Genomic DNA, 18,963 nt, shown 5'->3' on the forward strand with positions numbered 1-18,963 from the left:
AAATGCTAAAAGGGCCAATTACTGCTTCATAATGGACACACCTTTAACCTAATGATACATCTAGCCCTTTGCAGGGTTCACAAATATATTTAAATGAAAGGTACTAATCATTGCGGCAATGGCAAGACTAGCTGACAGGAATCATGTTACAGCTCTGCCTCAGCCAGTGAGGACACAAGCAGCATTATGTAAGCAAGCTTGTGTGCCTTGGAGTCAGTTTGCCTGTTTGCTTGGTTCCACCACTTGCTGAGCAACTGTGGGCAAGTGACTTAACTATTCTCTGAACCTCAGTTTCTTTCTTTCTTTTTTATAGTGTAAATTTTTAATATTTAGAATTAGGCAGCTTGACTCGGTTTAGATGATCCCACGTTTGTTGGCAACATCCAAATCATCACAGTGAGGAGCCAGTAGAACTTTTGCCTTCTCTCCATCAGGACTGATCAAGGTGTTGACCTTGGCTACGTCAATATCACAGAGCTTCTTCACAGCCTGTTTGATCTGGTGCTTGTTGGCCTTGCTATCCACAATGAACATAAGTGTATTGTCTTCTATCTTCTTCATGGCTGACTTGGTAGTCAGGGGGAATTTAATGATGGCACAGTGGTCAAGCTTGTTTCTCCTTGGCACTGGAAGATGGGTGACATGCGGATCTTCTTTTTTGTGTGACTGTAGACACCTTTCAGCACTGCTTTCTTTTTTAAAAAATATATTTTATTGATTTTTTTACAGAGAGGAAGGGTGAGGGATAGAGAGTTAGAAACATCGATCAACTGCCTCTTGCACACTCCCTACTGGGGATGTGCCCGCAACCAAGGTACATGCCCTTGACCAGAATTGAACCTGGGACACTTGAGTCGGCAGGCTGACGCTCTATCCACTGAGCCAAACTGGTTAGGGCTCAGCACTGCTCTTTGCCTTCAAAGCCTTTGTTTGGCTTTGGCTTTGGCTTTGGGAGCGGCAGGGGTCCATTTTTTGCTTTCAGTGCCATCTTCATGAAAAGAATTTCAGAGACTCGCTCCCACCTCAATTTCTTCATTATAAAATGGGGTCATACTTGCCCTAACTGTTTTGGCTCAGTGGATAGAGCATCGGCCTGCGAAATGATGGGTCCCACATTCGATTCCTGTCAAGGGCATGTACCTTGGTTGTGGGCACATCCCCAGTAGGGGCTATGCAGGAGGCAGCTGATCAATGTTTCTCTCTCGTCAATGTTTCTAACTCTCTATCCCTCTCCCTTCCTCTCTGTAAAAAAAAAAAAATGATTAGAAAAATAAAATGGGGTCATACTAGTTAGTATCTATTATGACGGAGCTCAATAGAGATAACGTGTAAATCGTATGCAAGCACTTATGATAAAGTAAGTGAAATATTAGTTGGATCGGTTACTCTGTTGTACTCTATCTGGAATTTAATGTGGAGATAATGCTTTCCACAAATGTTTTAAAACTTAAAGAGTGGTCTTCCTGGAAAACAGAGTAAAAGTATAATATTTCAGAATAATTAATATACTTTTATTAGAAACCTAGTACCCAAATCCTTCTGTTTCTGCCCAACACACATTCCATGTGTCTCCAAGTTTTCCTGCTCTACCTCAAGGAACATCTACTATACTTAGGAGCCCTCAGATTGAGCTGTTTTCACCCTCCTGTCTGGGCCGCCACTCCAGTTCCAAACTCAATACCCAAATCTGATATAAATTTGGTAAAATAAAATCTTTGAGATATTTTCTTTGTCAGTTGTAAGCTGGGGCCATGACTTGTTTAAGATCTTCAAAATAAATTAAGGTCAAATCTAAGTTACAAATGAATTAGACTGTGAGAATTATTTTGGATTATTTAGAATACATGGTCATATCTCATTCCTTTCACCATTGGAGCTCAGCATGCATCTACTTATAGGCAGAATACATCCTCACCACAGGACAGCCACTCTTCTGCCTGCACCTGATCTGACTTTGATCCCTTTCTGGTTCTGAAGGCTTGAGGAGCTTGACTTTAGCCCTCTTGAACCTTCTTATCCTGGGATCCCTCTCCTGATAAGCCCTGGAATACTCAAATGTTAAGACGCTATAAAGATGAGGAGGAAACAGCAACGAGGATTGAAAAGATTCAAACAATTGAAGTAGGACAACAATAACCCTGGAGAATATGGTTTCCAGGAGGCCAAGTGAAGAAAGCTTATCAAGAATGACAGAGGAGCCAATGCCATCATATGCTGTTAGTACATAAAGTCGATGAAAAATAAAAACTGATCATAGGATTTGGCAATATTGATCAGGTTAGTTTAGGCATAATTCCATTCTCTTTAATTCTTATAAAATCACTGTAATGATAACTTTTTTATTTTATTTTTGAAGGGTGCAGCAACTTCAGAATACTGAAGTTAAGAGCAATGGTGATAATCTGTTATCTGTGCCCATGAGAATATTCTAGGGCAGTATCAGAGGGGTCAGGGACCTCCTATAGAAATCTGCTAAACCTCCCATGCTTGTGGGTTCTGGGTTTGTCTCTTCAGTGTTCTGGGTCAATTGCCATCACCTGCCAAAGAGAGGGCCAAAGCCTTTTCCCTTATTATTTCTCCAGGTGTCCGGGGGTCAAAGATGAGAATGGAGGCAGGGTGTGTGTGTGTGTCTCTTTAATTAATTAATTAATCAATTAATTTTGAAGCCTTTTTGTTGAATGTATTGGTATGACATTGGTTAATAAAATTATATATGTTTCAGGTGTACAATTCTATAATACATCATCTGTATATTGTATCGTGTGTTGACCACCCCAAGTCAAGTCTCCTTTCATTATCATTTACTATCCCTATTTTTTATTCTTTTGCAAACAACCCAAGATTCAGGATACATAATCTGCCCATATTCACATAGCTAGAAAGTGGCAGAATTGAGACTTGAACCCGTTTTTTTTTTTTTTTTACCCTAATTCTCATTATCTTTGATACCAGATATTTACATTTTTGTTTGACTTTAAATCATAGATTTTCTGTTCTTAAGGTTACATTTCAAAACTTATTATTCATGGTGTATACAAAATCTTGCTCCACTTTTATGATTTCTAAGTATTAGGAATCTTGTGGGAAAATATTTTTAGCAAACCCCTATTCTATCTTGGAATAAAGCTAGATTGAACATGACCACCTTTAACATTCAACCTTCTGAACATCCCAGATATTTTGTGGAAAGTAAAATGGGAAGAGGAAAATGTAAAAACAGAGAAGACTCATGCAACTTCAAGTGAATCCTTTTCCTGAATACAGTTAGCGGGACTCCCCGAGGAGACTTCTGAGAAGGTCAACATGTGTCATTCAGTGTTCTAGGCAGTACCACAGACAGCTAATAATTCTGGGACTAATGAGCTCAAAGATTCTTGAAGGCCTGATTTTATTATTTCTGTTTTGCTGTATGCAAGCACATGTGTGTAAACTATCTTCCAGTTCATCTCAACTCTCTCTACTGCCTCTTTAGTTTACGTTTATCCTAAGTATCTTTAAAGAGTAATGTGCATGCAAAGAATGGAACATTTGTGAGCATTTGGGCAAAGCACTAAAGTACTATAATTCAGACACTAGCATCAAGTTATTCTTTTGAAACTCAATGATTAATGCCATAAAAATGGAACACTCAAATGAGAATGCGCCTATGGCTTTGGAACAATGTGAATAGTACTTCTATGGTAAGGGAATAATGAATATTTTTGTCTGTTCATGGGCCCAGATTGTTGGGTAGACTGAAAAAAAAAAGAATTCCATGGATATTAATTTCTTGAGGATAAAAGAACAAGAGGGTAATGATTTGGCTGACTCATTGTTCTCCATTGCTTTTGTCCAACATAGAACTTCTAATTGTTCATTTTCTTACTGAAAAAACAAAACACAAAAACTCAGTAGTGTTAGAATATGGTGATGGTGCAAAATGACAGGAAAAACAACCTGCAATTAATTGGAATATGCACAAAAGTGGCTTACTTATCACAGATGTCATATTTACAGTTATCCACCAAATAATTTCAGATCAGATGTCCTTTTTTCTATATTTATTTTGCTTTTTTACAAGCCACAAAAGCTAGCTGTCATCATGAGCTTCATCAAAGCCTGAAGAAAGTCGTACTAAAAATGTGGCACCATAGACATCAACAGTAACTTTTAGGACATTCAGGACTGGAAAGAATCTTTTAAAACTTAACTTCATTTTGAGACATAAGGTAACGGAATTCTAGAATTGCAAAATGCTAACAAACAGGGAATTTACCCAAAACCCAAGGTTAATTAAAACAGCCTAAGTCATGGGCAGCTTCTAAGTTTTACTGAGCTGTTTTGAATAGTTTTAAAGCAGAGATTTATGCTAAGTCCAAGTGCCTGGTCCATTCAGAGCTCTGTGAGTGTCCAAGACAGCCACAAAAATGCTGAAGGGAGTCATAGCCTTGAATTTAAAGCCTTCATGATTGCACCTATTGTTTATGAATGTGGTTGGAAACTAGAGCTTACATCTCATAGTAACAAAACCTGCCTGATAAAGAAAGTAGCTTCTGAAATGGTAGTACCCCAAACAGATTGTGGAGGGTTGAAAAGGCTCCAGGATATACCTACCATTCAAGAATAGATGTTAGGGGCCCCGGCTGGGAAGCTCAGTTGATTAGAGCATTGAAAAAAAAAAAACAAGGTTGAGGATTTGATCGCTAGTCAGGGCATATACAAGAAGCAACCAATGAATGCATGCATAAATGAAACAACAAATCAATCTCTATTTATCTATCTATCTATCTCTATTTCTGTCTCTATCTCTCTTCTCCCTTTATCCCTCTATATGAAAATCAATAAAAAATTTAAAAAAGAATAGATGTTGCTGCTGTAAAAAAGACATAATTCTTACCATTTGCAACAGCATGGATGGAACTGGAGAGCATTATGCTAATTGAAATAAGCCAGTCAATGAAAGAAAAATACCACATGACCTCACTCATTTATGGATAATTAAGACCATTATAAACTGATGAACAAAAATAGATACAGAGGCAGAACAACATCGAACAGACTGTCAAACTACAGCGGGAAAGCTGGGGAGGGTTGCGGGGGGTAAGAGATCAACTGAAGGACTTGTATGCATGCATATAAGCATAACCAATGGACACAAGACACTGGGGGGTATGGGTGGCCAGGGAAGGTCAAGGGGAAAAAAATAAAGGAGACATATATAATACTCTTTGCAATACTTTCAGCAATAAAATAAAATTTAAAAAAAGAATAGATGTTAGTTTATCTGTTAGTGCTTAATGTGTTGGTCTAGGGTGGGTTGAGCAGGTTGTAAAGACATTAGTTCAAGTAGAATCAGGAATTCATCCACCACCCTGCTATTAAGTAGCTGCACATCATCTTGGCTCACTCTGAATCTCTCAGTGGTTCTGTTTCCTTATTGGTAAAATGTGAGGAGAGTGATTGCTGCTGCCTCTCCCAGGATTAATGAGGTGGTATTCACAAAGAGCATTGTACTCTTAGGAAGGAATGCTCTGAGGCAAGACATTATAGGGCAATAACATTAAGCATGTTTAAAACATGTGCCTCCTGTTACCAAATGGATGCCACGGCTGAACAGTCTTGTATCCCAAATATAAAACAATGCATATGGAACTGCTTATGGGTAACAGATGACAGGCTGAATAAATGAGATAGTTGATTATTATACAGAAAATAGTTCATGCTTAAAAAATGCTTTATGCCTGCTATTTCGTCCTCAATACACTGAAGACATACTTGAGAAATCTCATTTAGATAATCACTGGCCATTGATGGAGGAAATTAGAATTGGAGGAAAGGATTGGGTCACTGAGTCGGTTTCCCTGGAGACAACGTGGAAGAAGCAATTCCAGTAACAATGCCTGGATCCTCCTGCTGTGCATTAACCCAACTTCATAAACTCTGCAACTATGGCTGCGATAAATGCCAGACTGAGCCCAAGATGGCGACCCCAGACTCTCTTCACAGTTGCTTGAAATCTTTTGTACAAGGACCATATTGGAAACTGTCAGCACCCACAAGTGAATGGCAAGGCTCTGTAATTAGAATGGCACTTGCGAAGTCCCACCTTGCTTGTGCAAGTTGTTCAAACACATTTCCATTCATCAGGCAGATAATAAAGCCAGCTGCTTCCTATAGAGCATCTTTTTCTGTATTTGGAGGTTCAGGGATTCATTTCATGATCCACTTGCTAAAATCAGTTAACTTTATTCCCCTAACTACGATCCTTCAGTGGATTCTCACTGCACTTAGGAAAAAGATCCCATCCCAGCCTTCAACCTGAGATGGCCTCAAACCTCCTCTTGGGCCAGCTACCTCTTGTCTGCCATGGTATGCTTCAGGCTCATCTCTAGTCTAAGCCTCTGTCTGCTGCTCCTCTAGCGAAAGTGCTCTGCCCCAACTCTCCACATTCTGGAAGCACACCTAGATTCTTAGTAGATATGACTTCAGTGGATGAATTAATGGACAACATTCACAATTTAGATTTCCAAATTGTTTATGGATTTTTAATACTCACTGTGACTAATTTCACATACTGATATGTTTGTTCTGAGGAAGTCTTTTGTCTAAAGAGTCATTAAGATAGCTTGGGATCATTCCATTCATCATGGCTTAGCTTTAAGGGCAAGAGAAAACTTGTCGAGTCTGAGATCTAGGGATACAGATATTTTTGGAGTGATTAAACATGAAAAGATTTCTTACTAACTCACTTTTAGTATTCTATATAGAGGGTGTTGCCAGAGACCAGAGCTCTAATCTCATTCCTCATCCTTATTAGCAGAAGATTGGAAAGAAACTCAAGCTTTCTAACTTTGTATCCTCATACATTGCCTGCCTGATCTAATTTAAAGGGTGCTATGAGGACCAAGTGGAATAAAGTGGCTGAAAAGACTCTGAAACCTTTAATTTACTATTTGGTTGTAAGATATTAGATTTTTACATATGAGGGTCTTGAGTAATATATCTGTTGATTCCTGTTTTCCTTACCAAGTGATCATTTTTCATGCCTTTCTGTATCTGCAGTCCCTAGTGCGGTAAGTAGTCAATATCTCATGGAACGAGTGAAGACTAATAGTGTTTTTCTTTCTCTTGATCAACCTTTACCTCCTCATTGTAAGCATTACTGACTGTATTTATTTTTCACTCTCTGTTATTTGTAAACTATTGGCCATTAAATAGAACAGTTTCATAGGATCATCTCTCATTTAAGTTAACTTCAGTGTGACTTTCTGTTATTGTCACTGCATATGATTTGGACTTGGTTTTAAGCATCCCTAGGGACTATAAGTGGGAGAGGGCATCTGTTCAATAGACAAAGTAAAATGGATGGACCATGCTGGCTATGGTCTTCTGGGGTGTAGACTCAGAATATTTAAGATTTCTTACTAATCACAACTCCAGCCTCTTCAATTTATGTATTGTAGCCATTGAGGAAATGGAATTCAAGACCTTGGTGAATTATGTCCTAGCCTGTTGGGCAATACTTTTATTTTGAGATTTGGGTTATTTGTAGATTGTCCTTTTTTGGTATAAATGAGCAGCACTGTTTATTTCCATTTTGCAATAAAAAGCTACCGGCTATTTAGTCAGAAACCAAATATTTTAACTTTGAATTGCTTTCTGGACATTTTTCCAGCAGTGCTTGATTTGAAGCTGTGAAAGACATTATTCCCTTTTCCTCCTCCCCCTCTCCTATCCCCCTCCCCCCATTTCCTTTTAGGTGGGTCAAAACCAATGTTTCAAAAAATAAAGCCAGTATTGTGTGATTGCTTCTTTACTATATGAAAAGATCAGAGAAGCTGAAATAAGTGCCTATTTGGTCCCAAAATGCAGTCAAGGAAAGTCTCAAGCCTACCAGGTATTCCAGAATATTCTGCCTTAGGTCAGCTTGCCCAGAGACTGGCATTGAAATATGTCTGGGCTTTGATATTTTTTATGTAGCTCAAAATGCTATCCTTGGGCACATTTATTGGGCTGCTTAAGAAATATTGTACAATCTGCATAGTGATGAAGTTATGTATGTCTTAGACATGTTCTCCAGTCATAGAATATTCCTTTTACAGACCTTTGGATCCCTTGGGTTGTTTTTAAATTTAATTTTTGATTTTTCCATCTGGGTGCACTCTCCACTCCCCATTTATTTTACTAAAATTTCCAGCTTGTTTGTTTCCTTATCCACTGAAAACCTTACCTCCAAACCTATGTCCTTTTATGTGATAACACACACACACACACACACACACACACACACACACTCTCACACACACACCAAATTTTAGAAACCTTAAATTTAAGTTTAATTTTACTTTCAGCTGTGATTTACTATTGGTGGCCTGGCTGTACTTTATTTTAGTCATTTCCACCCATTCTTGGTTCAACTCAAGGCACTCAATTTCTAATTGACTCATAGTCTAGGTATTTAGAAGATTTGTATCTTTCCTTTTCATTTTGGTGACATTGCTTAGGTATGCCCTGCCATTCTTGACATAGCTGATAAAAGAAAGCCTTCAAAAGACATTTTTCTTTTTAATAACAGCAAGTGACAACAGTTGAATTAAAAAAAGAATGAAAGAAAAGTAAAAAATATTAAGTTCAAAAAGAATCAGTGTGAACAAAGCAGCAATGAATTGCAAAGTTTCAGAAATAGCTTGGGTATTAATATTATAGATTCCTCAAAAGTAGGTGAACTATTTTCTTTTTAATTTTCTATAGCGTCCTTTAAGTAGAAGATAAAGGATGCTTTGCAGAGGTGAATAAAACACACTGCTCCATCATTATGGAGGGTTGACTCAAACTTTCAAATATTTTGAGTGGTAGGGAAGAAATAAGCACCAGATAATTGTATCAGTTTTAAAAATGTTGTCTGAACCCCAGGGGACAGATTCAACTGGACCAAACCTGCTTTATCCCTTTGGGATACATAATATGCTTTGGCAAATTATAGGCTTTGAGGATTCCTATAGTAATGAATCCTACATATGACGGTATTTTCTACATTTATTAGACTCCTCTCATGCAATAAGAGTTAATGTCTCATAGAATGTGTCCACAGAACACAGTGAAATTCTAAAAGCATAGGGTGGGCATTTTGGGGGCACCATCACTGCTGAGTGATCAGCAGGAAAGATAGAATCGGGAGAAGAAGCAGAGTCTGTGGCTTCCAGCTGGAACCTAGGGGTGAAAGCACAAGAGTCTGTGCTCACAGAGAGAGCACGACCAGGGGACAGAGAATAAGTGGAGGTGTTGTCCATGCCCCCAAGTAGGCATGCGGGAAGGCTCATCCTTCAGGTAGGCCATGCTTTTCCAACTTGGTTGGATATTCGAATCATAAGTTATTTTATCTTGCCTTAACAATAATTGACTGAATTTCTATTTCAACATATATGGAGAAAAACAAACATTCCTGAGTCATCAATTCAATCATGACTCACCATATCCCTGGAAAGAATTTATAATCATATTTAAAAAAACAGGTTCAAATTATTTGTCATTGTTTTTAATTTAAACCACAGCAATTAGGTTTCCTATTAGTTACACACACACAGAGACACACAGATACACACCACTCTCACTCACATATCTGTTTTTCATTCTGTGTAATTAAGGATTATTGAGAAGCTGTTCTTCATAAGACAGCTGCCATGCAGATGTTCCAGAATTATATTAAATGCTCTACACATTAATGTTGGCTTATAGGAGTCTGAAACTCTCACCCCAACACCAAGCACTTTAACTCCTGATTCCTCTTTGATTTGCTTTCAAACTGAGTGATTAAGAGGCAATATGAAAACCACATGTACAATGCCCACTGCGTTTTCTTTTCTTTTTCTTTTTTCTTTTCATACATTAATACAATGGGGGAAAGCCAACGTAGAGATACTGGGCCAACCGGTGGTTTACTTTGAAGCTTACCGGGGACACTAGGGAAGTTTGTCAGTACGTGAATCATTTTTGAAGAGTCAGATCAAAGAAAGAAATGTAGAGTGTCGGAGCCTGGCATCTCCTGGGCTTGGATGTCCAAAATTCAGTGTCCAAAGCAATTTTCATTCCCTATCCATTTTGCTTTCATGTCACTCTTCTCTTCCAAAAGTCCTCAAAATGGAAAGGCATGTGCTCTGTGTGACCAAAGTTGTAAACTATCACATTTTAAAAATGGAATTGTCAAGTTGCCTCAAATTTAGATTTCATTTGGAGATTCACTGATCACTAGTTTAAATCACTGGTAGCAAAGTATTTTATGTCCTTCACCCTTTCTGAGGATGTCCACTAATTTCACTTCACTTCTAATTATTGTTTTTTCTTAATTTTCCAGGGTCCCCATAAGAATAGTTGTCTATAATTTTACCCTTCTTGGAGGCAGTAAAGGAAAGGTCAAAAAGACTTCTCTGGTGAGAGTGGGTATTAGAAATGACTTGAAGCACAAGTGGCCTAGACTTTCTACCTGCTAAGATGTTATATTTTTTTCAGGGTGATAGAAGGGCATGTGGCAAGCCTGTAGTCTCCTGAATTTCCAGGTGGAAGCATGGAGTGCTCCCAATGGCAGTACAGTAGTCCCCCCTTACTCATGGTTTCACTTATTTAAAAAAAGTATTTTTATTGAATTTTATTGATGTTTAGAGAGAGAAGAAGGAGAGGGAGAGAAAGAGAAACATTGATGTTAAAGTGGAACATCAACCTGTGGCCTCTTGGACACCCACTACACGGGATCAAGCCTACAACCCAGGCATGTGCCCTGACCAGGAATCAAACCAGCAACTTTTTTATAGCATGGAACCAACTGAGCCACATTGGCCAGAGCCATGGTTTCAATTTTTTCAGCTTTAGTTACCCAAAGTCAATCACACTCCAAAATATTAAATGGAAACTTCTAGAAATAAGTAATTTGTAAGTTTTAAATTGTGCATTTTTCTGAGTAGCGTGATGAAATCTCATAATATCTTGCTTTATCCTGCCACCCAGGTCATGAGTTATTCCTTTGTCCAGCGTCTCCGTGCTGTATATGCTAACCATCCTTAGCCAGTAAGTGGCCTACTCCTTTATCAGATCCACTGTCTTGGTATCATAGTGTTTGTGTTCAAGGAACCCTTATTTTACTTAATAATGGCCCCAAAGCCCAAGTAGTGATGCTGGCAAGTTGGCCATGTGGAAGAGAAGCTGTAAAGTGCTTCTGTTAAATGAAAGAGTGAGTACAGTATAGTAAGATATTTTGAGATAGACCACGTTCACCTAACTTTAATTGCAGTATATTATTATAATTATTCTATTATTATTATTATTATTAATTATAACTCTCTTAATTTGCCTAATTTATAAATTCATATGAAAACATGTAATACAGGAGGTCCCTGAATAATGTCTTTTCATTCAACATTGTTTTGTTATAACGTTAAAGAAAGAAAAAAATAGATGCTGGGCTTGGGCCACTGTCTGTGTAGAATTTGCATGTTCTCCCCATGTCTGCATGGGTTGTCTCTGGGTACTCCAGTTCCTTCTACATCCTAAAAGTGTGCATGTGGGGTGAACTGGCATGGTGTGAGTGTGGGTGTGGGTGTGAGTGTGAAGGCACCCTGCTGTGGAAGGGCATGCTGTCTAGAGTGGGTCTCAGCTGGTCCTCTGGGTTGCCCGGATAGGTCCTGGCCACCTGAAACCCTGAAGTGAAATAAGTAGGTTAGAAAATAATTATCTTACATGATTTTATTAATCTCTAATATATATATATATAATCTCTAATATATATATAGCTCATATGTATTTCAATGTTTAATATTAGAAGTGTTTTGGTGTCTTTATTTAGAGGTTTGGTGATATTTTTGTGATCAGAAATATACCATAGAAAATTAAATTAACTATTGTTTGCATCAATTAGCTTGTAGTAAATTTGGTTTAATTATACATTAATTTGCTTGAAGCCATAGTTTCTAAGAACCTATGAACAATGTCAAGTGAGGACATACTGTATCTATCTATCTATCTATCTATCTATCTATCTATCTATCTATCTATCTATCTATCTATATCTGTATAGATATAGATAGATAGATAGATATATATAGATATAGATATATGGTTTGGTACTACAATTTCAGGCATTCCTGGGGGATCTTAGAACATATCCCCCCATGGACAAGGCAAGCTACTGTATTTCATGAAAAGTGTGATTAAGGTTTATACTCCAAACTCAGAACCTAGCAAGGAATTTGAGTGTGATAAGGCAAAGAAAAACATCTGTGCCATTTCATCTATGATTTTCTGCCCTTCTGACGGACCTCAAGTCCATGAAAGAGTAGAACCACTTTATTTTGTGCTATCTTCCCCTGCTGCTGCTCTTCAAAGATTCTGGGAGGAATTTCTAAGCCTGGTTTAAAAAAAAGGGTAGGTAGTACATATGCTTCTGCCTTTGATTCTCATAATGATATTTCCCAAGATTTCCAAAAGGGAATATCTTGGAACAGTGTGTCAAATAGCTTCATGTTTGTTTTTTTAGTGTTTTAAATGCTGAATGCAGCTTTGGTTGGTTCAGGAAGTATGTTTAGTATTTAATTAGAAATCAATGAGGTGATCCTTTCCAACATAATTGTCTAGGAGGAGATTTAGTACTAGACGATCATGTTTGCAGAGCTGGGGTGACTTTCAAAAAGGAAGCATAGAGCCAGGTTTTGTTTCTATTTAAGTACGAGGGCAAAGCTCTGGCCTCACACAGATAAGTTGTGACAAGTCCATTTCTGGCTGTGTATCGGATCCCAGAGTATCACTTCCCCTTGTATTTCATGATCTGTCACTCCAGGGTTGGAATCACTCATTCTAGTACCATCTTAGATGTCAGTTTCCATAATGGGCCATCTGAATTCCAGCATTAATTTTCTTTTCCCTGGGAGTAAAACACAAAATCATTTGTTTGACACCCTTGAGTTGTCAATTCATCAGTAGGCTAGTCTCTGTGCTTTGGCTCAGTTCAACAAATAGTTTCGCCACTGAGCACAGAGTTGGAGCCCTTTCTTCAGGGAGCTCAGGGGAGGATCCAAGTCAGGGCATATGGGGAATGATTTCTCTTGCCATCTGCATTTTACATAGGATCATGTAACAACCAGACCCACAGGCCCAGTCATTTACCCTGTCAGCTCCAAATAGAGCAGGTTTTAGAAAAAATGTGTAGTTAAATCCAAACAAAGCAAATAGCGTATGTTTTCTCTTGTCTTTACATCTTTGTTTAATAGGCTTTAAAATATTTCAGTCCTTTTTTTTTTTTTTTTTTTTTTTTTTTTTTTTTAGTAGAAAACCTCGTAAGATCTTTCACTTTGAAAATTTCCATAGCTCACTGTGTGGCAACAAACAGAGTCTCCTTATATGTTTACTCTTTTTTAATGACTAAAAAATAAAAACTTTTTCCCTTGCCCAGTTTAAATCCCTTTTTCAAACTTGTATTTTTACCATTTTCAGTGGTTTCATTTAAATTAACTCTTAAAGGTTTGGAATAAAACTAACATGCATGTGTTAAATGTCATGTCTACATACAAATCTATTTGACTGTTTTTACTAAATATATGAAACTACTTAGTAAATTGAATGAAAGTTTGGCACTCTCTTACACAGTTATTTGGGGGTAGATATCTTGTTCAGTTATTTGGGTGAAACCTCTGCTTTTTTGCTAGGTATTGTGTTCCATAAATAAATGAACTAAATATAGAACTAAGAAAGAAATTCAATTAGAATAACTACAGGTTTTTGTTTTTTTTCAATGACTAAGAAACATGATGTGAGAATTTTTTCCTGAACTCAGTTCTTCTCATTTGTGTTTTGTTTTCTTCAGAATGCTTAACCCATTGTGCTGGTATATATTCTACTGATTGATACCTCACTTGGTATTCATAAATTCCTTTGAAATTCATTCTCATTGTGACAAAGCTGACTTCTGGTGGTGATTGCCAGTGAAAGAATGAGTCATACATATAGTCTTTAGCTTCTACCTTCCTGTATTCTAATGTATGAGCAAATAGAAGAACCATTGGAAACAAGAGTGAGTGTGGAAGATTATTGGATAGATTTTGCCTGCTGCTACCTCTGTAGAGTATCACACAGGTGGCCCTTCTGGCCAGGATTTTAAGTGAGGCTTCACTTGTCAGCGTGGAAAACTTCAAGATGATCATCTTCTCAGAAATCGTAGAGCAATAGCATCTTTTTTTATTTGCTGTTCCTTGAGAAGTTCTAGAAGAGAATATAGGAGAGTATGCTAACTTTGAAGTGGAAAAGAAGCCAGTCTTTATATCAGCAACTCAGGAATTAACCTGTGTAGTCTGTTTCCTGTAACTCAGGAGCTTAGCAGCCACATGCTTAATGATATTAAGGACTTTGCGAGTTACAAAAATTAAAGGCAGGTCTGGAATCAATGTGTATCCATCCTTCTCTGGATTATAAGACTCTTGTGAAAAGGATTTATGCTTTGTTACCTCTGAATCCAGCAAGGTGCTTATGAAATAATGACAGTACTGTTAATGTCAGCAGCTGACAAGTATTGAGTATTTAATGTAAACCCAGCAATATACCAAGCACTTTATATACTTTGTCTCATTTAATCTTGATTATAATTCTACAATTATTATTAATATTTCCACATCATAGGTAAAGAAATTGAGGCTTCAAGGTGATATAACTTGCCCAAAGTCACACAGCTGGTATATAGGTAGAATAGTGGTCCCAAAAGGGTACATCCAAGTTCTAATTTTTGGTGCTTGTAAATGTAACCTTATTTAGAAATAGGGTCTTTGCAGAATTTAAGAATCTTGAGATGAGGTCAGCCTTAAATCCAGTGAAGGCACTGTGAAGATGGAGGCAGCAATTAGAGTGATGTCTCTACAAGCTAATGAATGACCAAGACTGTTTGCCACCACCAGAAGCTAGAAGAGCGGGCTGGAATGGATGCTCCCTCAAAGGCTCCAGAAAATTGTCCCTGTCAACACTTTGATTTCAAACTTCTGGCTCCATAACTGTGAGAAAATCATGTATGTTGTTTGAATTCACCCTGTTTGTGGTCATTTATTATAGCAACCCTAGGAAACTAATATAACCAATAAATGATGGAGCCAACATTAAAAACCAAATACCAAAGCCAATGTTTTGAGCACTATTCTTTATACTAGTATACCCTCTTGCTGACAAGGCCAATGCTGTGTGCATAATAAATGTGGCTGGGCTTAGTTTATTTGAAAGAAGCAGATGGATGAATTTTGATGCTTTTTATTTCCTTGGAAAAATGGTACTGAAAGAATACATGTGAAGTAAGAATAATTGCATTTTTTGGTGATAACTATTTGGAACAACTATTAGCCTGATCGCATAAAATTTCCCTTTAGTTCAAATAGATAGCAGGCAATTATAACCCCAGTGATTTAGTATTTTAGATGAACTGATCAGACATATGGTAACCATATCCTCGAGTGATAGGGTATGAATTTAATGAATACAACTTAGAGCCTCCAGTTGGCCACTGACACAGTCCTAATACAGAATGCTCCCCAGAGCATCTCTCCAGCAGCACTGCTTCTCCTCATTTATTTTCTTATTTTTTTCTTCCATAGAGTTGATTATTTTATTTTATAATTCTCATTTGAATTGAACCTATAGCAAACACTGCAAAAATATGAAGGTGTGCAGTAAGTTAGTAGTGAAGTGCACATGGGGAGGAAAGAGGGAGGGTAGAATCTCAGAAGAGAGGGCAAGTGTAGAGGGGGGAAAAATTACCAGGAAAATGGCTGAAGAAAAAACACAACATTTTGCTTTGGCACATTTGATAAATTAGTTGACTAGAGCTATTTTTCTGTCATGAATGATTACTCTGAATTTTAAAGGACTTAGAGCAGATACCTGGTTTTCTTCCCTTCTCAATTTACATTAGATTTTGTTTTTGGTAAGAAGCATTCTTTTCCTATGCCCTTTGTCAACACCATCCAGTGGCTGCAGATGTCAAGGAGAATGGTCACGCCACAACTCTCTAACCCATGAGGGGCTGGTGATGCCTCGCTAGAATGAAGTCTCTCAAATCTTATTCTTTTAACACCAGTGGATTTTTCAAAGTTGCTTTAATGAAATGGGAGGACATTTGTATGACTCCCCCAAAAAACAAACAAACAAACAAACAAAAAAAACCCAACAATAACAAAAACAATTTTGTATCCTTTTTGAAACATTTATTCATCATTGGAATTCCATAAGTTGGCACTATTATCTCTATTTTTTCAGATAAGGAGTTGTAGCAGGAAGAATTTAAGCAACCTGCCCAAGATCACATGGCTCTCAGAGAGCCCTGGACCCTACAGGTCATTCCATGCCAGTCTAAGTCTGGTGCCATTGCTGACAACCAGCTTTAGAAATGCTTAAAGGGTCAAATGCTACAGTAGATTAAAGTACAGGGAAGGAAAATGGATTAAACATCCATTTTGTGCCAGGAGAATTATATGTGTCTGGTTATAGAAAAATGCCCTGGAGCTGCCATGGTTTAACTTCCCTCCACCCCTCATCTCCTTGGGGGAAGATAAACTAGAGAATTAAAAACTATATACTGTTGACATTGTTAAATTCTAAACCTTCCTCTGCTTACACCAGAAATGTTCCAACTGCTAAATTTGAGCAATTTAGGCATAGATTCATAAGACAAAGTGAATCCACTAATATACAGATATCCATTTTCCCAGCTGTTAAAGTACAGATTTCCAGGAACTAAACTAAAATCAGAGATTGCCAGCAACTATTTCCAACCAACTGTGTCTTAGTACTTGAACTTAAGAAGGATGTGGTTAAAGAACTGTAGGAATATTTTTTTTTTTATCTTTGCAGAAAAATGCCTCTTTAGAGACATAGATAAAATAAGTTTTATTTTAATTACCTGCATCTTTGTCTTCCCTATTTCAATAACGTTTTCTTTGATTAAAAAGTTGAATCACAACATAGAGTCAAACAATCCAATTAAAAATGGGCAAAAGACCTGAATAGACACTTCTCCAAAGAGGGCATACAGATGGCCAATAGACATATGAAAAGATGCTCAACATCACTAATCACCAGAGAAATGCAAATTAAAATCACAATGAGATATGACCTCACACCTGTCAGAATGATTGTTATCAATAAACCCGCAAACAACAAGTGTTGGTGAGGATGTGGAGAAAGGAGAACCCTCATGCACTATTGGTGGAACACAGATAGTGCAGCCACTATGGAAAGCAGTATGGAGTTACCTCAAAAATTAAAAATGGAACTGCTTTATGACCCAGAGATGCCACTTCTGGGAATTTATCAGAAGAAACCTGAAACACTAATTTGAAAGCATATAGGTACCCCTATGTTTATTGCATCATTATTTATAATAGCCAAGATTTGGGAGTAGCCCAAGTGTCCATCAGTAGATTAGTGAATAAAAAAAGACATGATACATTTACACAATGGAATACTACTCAGCCATAAAAAGAAAATTTTACCCTTTTCAACAGCATGGATGGACTTGGAGAACATTATGCTAAGTGAAATAAGACAGAGAAAGACAAGTATCATATGATTTCACTTATATCTGGAATTTAGTGAACAAACTGAACTATCAAGCAAAATAGAGGCAGATTCATAGACAGAGAACAGGTATGCTCTGTGGCTGGGGTGTCGGAGGGGTGGAGGGATTGAGCAAAAAATTAAAAAAAATAGAGCTCATAGATATGGACAAAAGCGTGGTAATTGTGGGGCAAATAAGGGTGGGTGGAAGCGTGTATAGAGGGGATAAATGGTAATGGGGAAAAAAGGAAGGGGGGCAGTAGGAAGTAAAGCAGGTCAAGTTGCTTAGATTGTGAACCTTACAGTTTGCATTCTCTGTACACCAGTCACCTTTCAGAGTGATGCAACTCTCCTCAGATCCCTCTTCTTCTTTTTTTAAAAAAATATATTTTATTGATTTTTCACAGAGAGAAAGGGAGAGGGATAGAGAGTTAGAAACATCGATGAGGGAGAAACATTGATCAGCTGCCTCCTGCACGCCCCCTACTGGGGATGTGCCCACAACCAAGGTACATGCCCTTGACCGAAATCGAACCTGGGACCCTTCAGTCTGCAGGCTGACGCTCTTATCCACTGAGCCAAACCGGTCAGGGCATGATCCCTCTTCTTAGAGAATCCTCTTCTCTCCACTATCACACTGGCACTACAGACCTAGTGTTACTGGTTATATGCTTTGTCCTCTTCAGAAGACAGCTATGCTGGCAGGTAGCAAAAGTCTCTTGTACCTTTTCCATGGGTTCTTGCTTAGGGTCACAACTTAAAAGTATTTGAGTAACTCCAGTCTAAACAGTGCATGGCAGCAGGGTTTCTTCCCAGGTGGTCTCAAGAAGACTCATTATTTGCCATTATCCTAGAAAATTGGAGTGTGTAAGCAGGATTGGAAAAAAAGAGTTTTGGTTTTCAATCTGAAAAAAGTCCCCAAATCGCCTTACTGCTACCAAATTAGCCATCTGGTCATTTTTACCTGGAGGACAAAAATCATGGAAGGTTAAAAATTGAGTTAAAACTGTGTAACATTCTGAAAACAATTTTAAGAAAAATATTGTATTTTGTCTCTAGGGAAGGTACAGCTCAGATTTGGTGTTCAGCCCTGATATCTTCTAGACTCACCCTTTACCCTTAGAATCATTATAGAACCACAAAAATAAGAATAACACCTCTCATGAACCAATTCCATGGAAAATGTTGTTTTAGTCTTCACTTTTAGGGCTCCTAATGAATTAGCTGTTTGAGAAAATTTCTGGGAAAAGTAAGGATCTCGGGGACATGAGTGAGGGGGAGATGGTGGCAGATTGGTCTCTGCTCCTTTTTGCACTCTGAGTTTTGCATAGCCCTGCATTTTTGATGTTCAGCATAACTCAAGTATTGTTTGTGGTGTTTATCCTCTGGGTGCTGTTTCTTTTAGGTGTTTTG

The 18,963-nt window shown here is 37.8% G+C and overlaps 1 pseudogene; it reads right to left on the minus strand.

The window, feature by feature from the left end:
• Window positions 1–354: 354 nt before the first annotated feature.
• LOC132226043 (large ribosomal subunit protein uL23-like) overlaps window positions 355–18,963 on the minus strand; it is a 32,940-nt pseudogene continuing 14,331 nt past the window's right edge.

This window comes from Myotis daubentonii, chromosome 1 (assembly GCF_963259705.1).
Source record: "Myotis daubentonii chromosome 1, mMyoDau2.1, whole genome shotgun sequence".
Lineage (NCBI taxonomy): Eukaryota > Metazoa > Chordata > Mammalia > Chiroptera > Vespertilionidae > Myotis > Myotis daubentonii.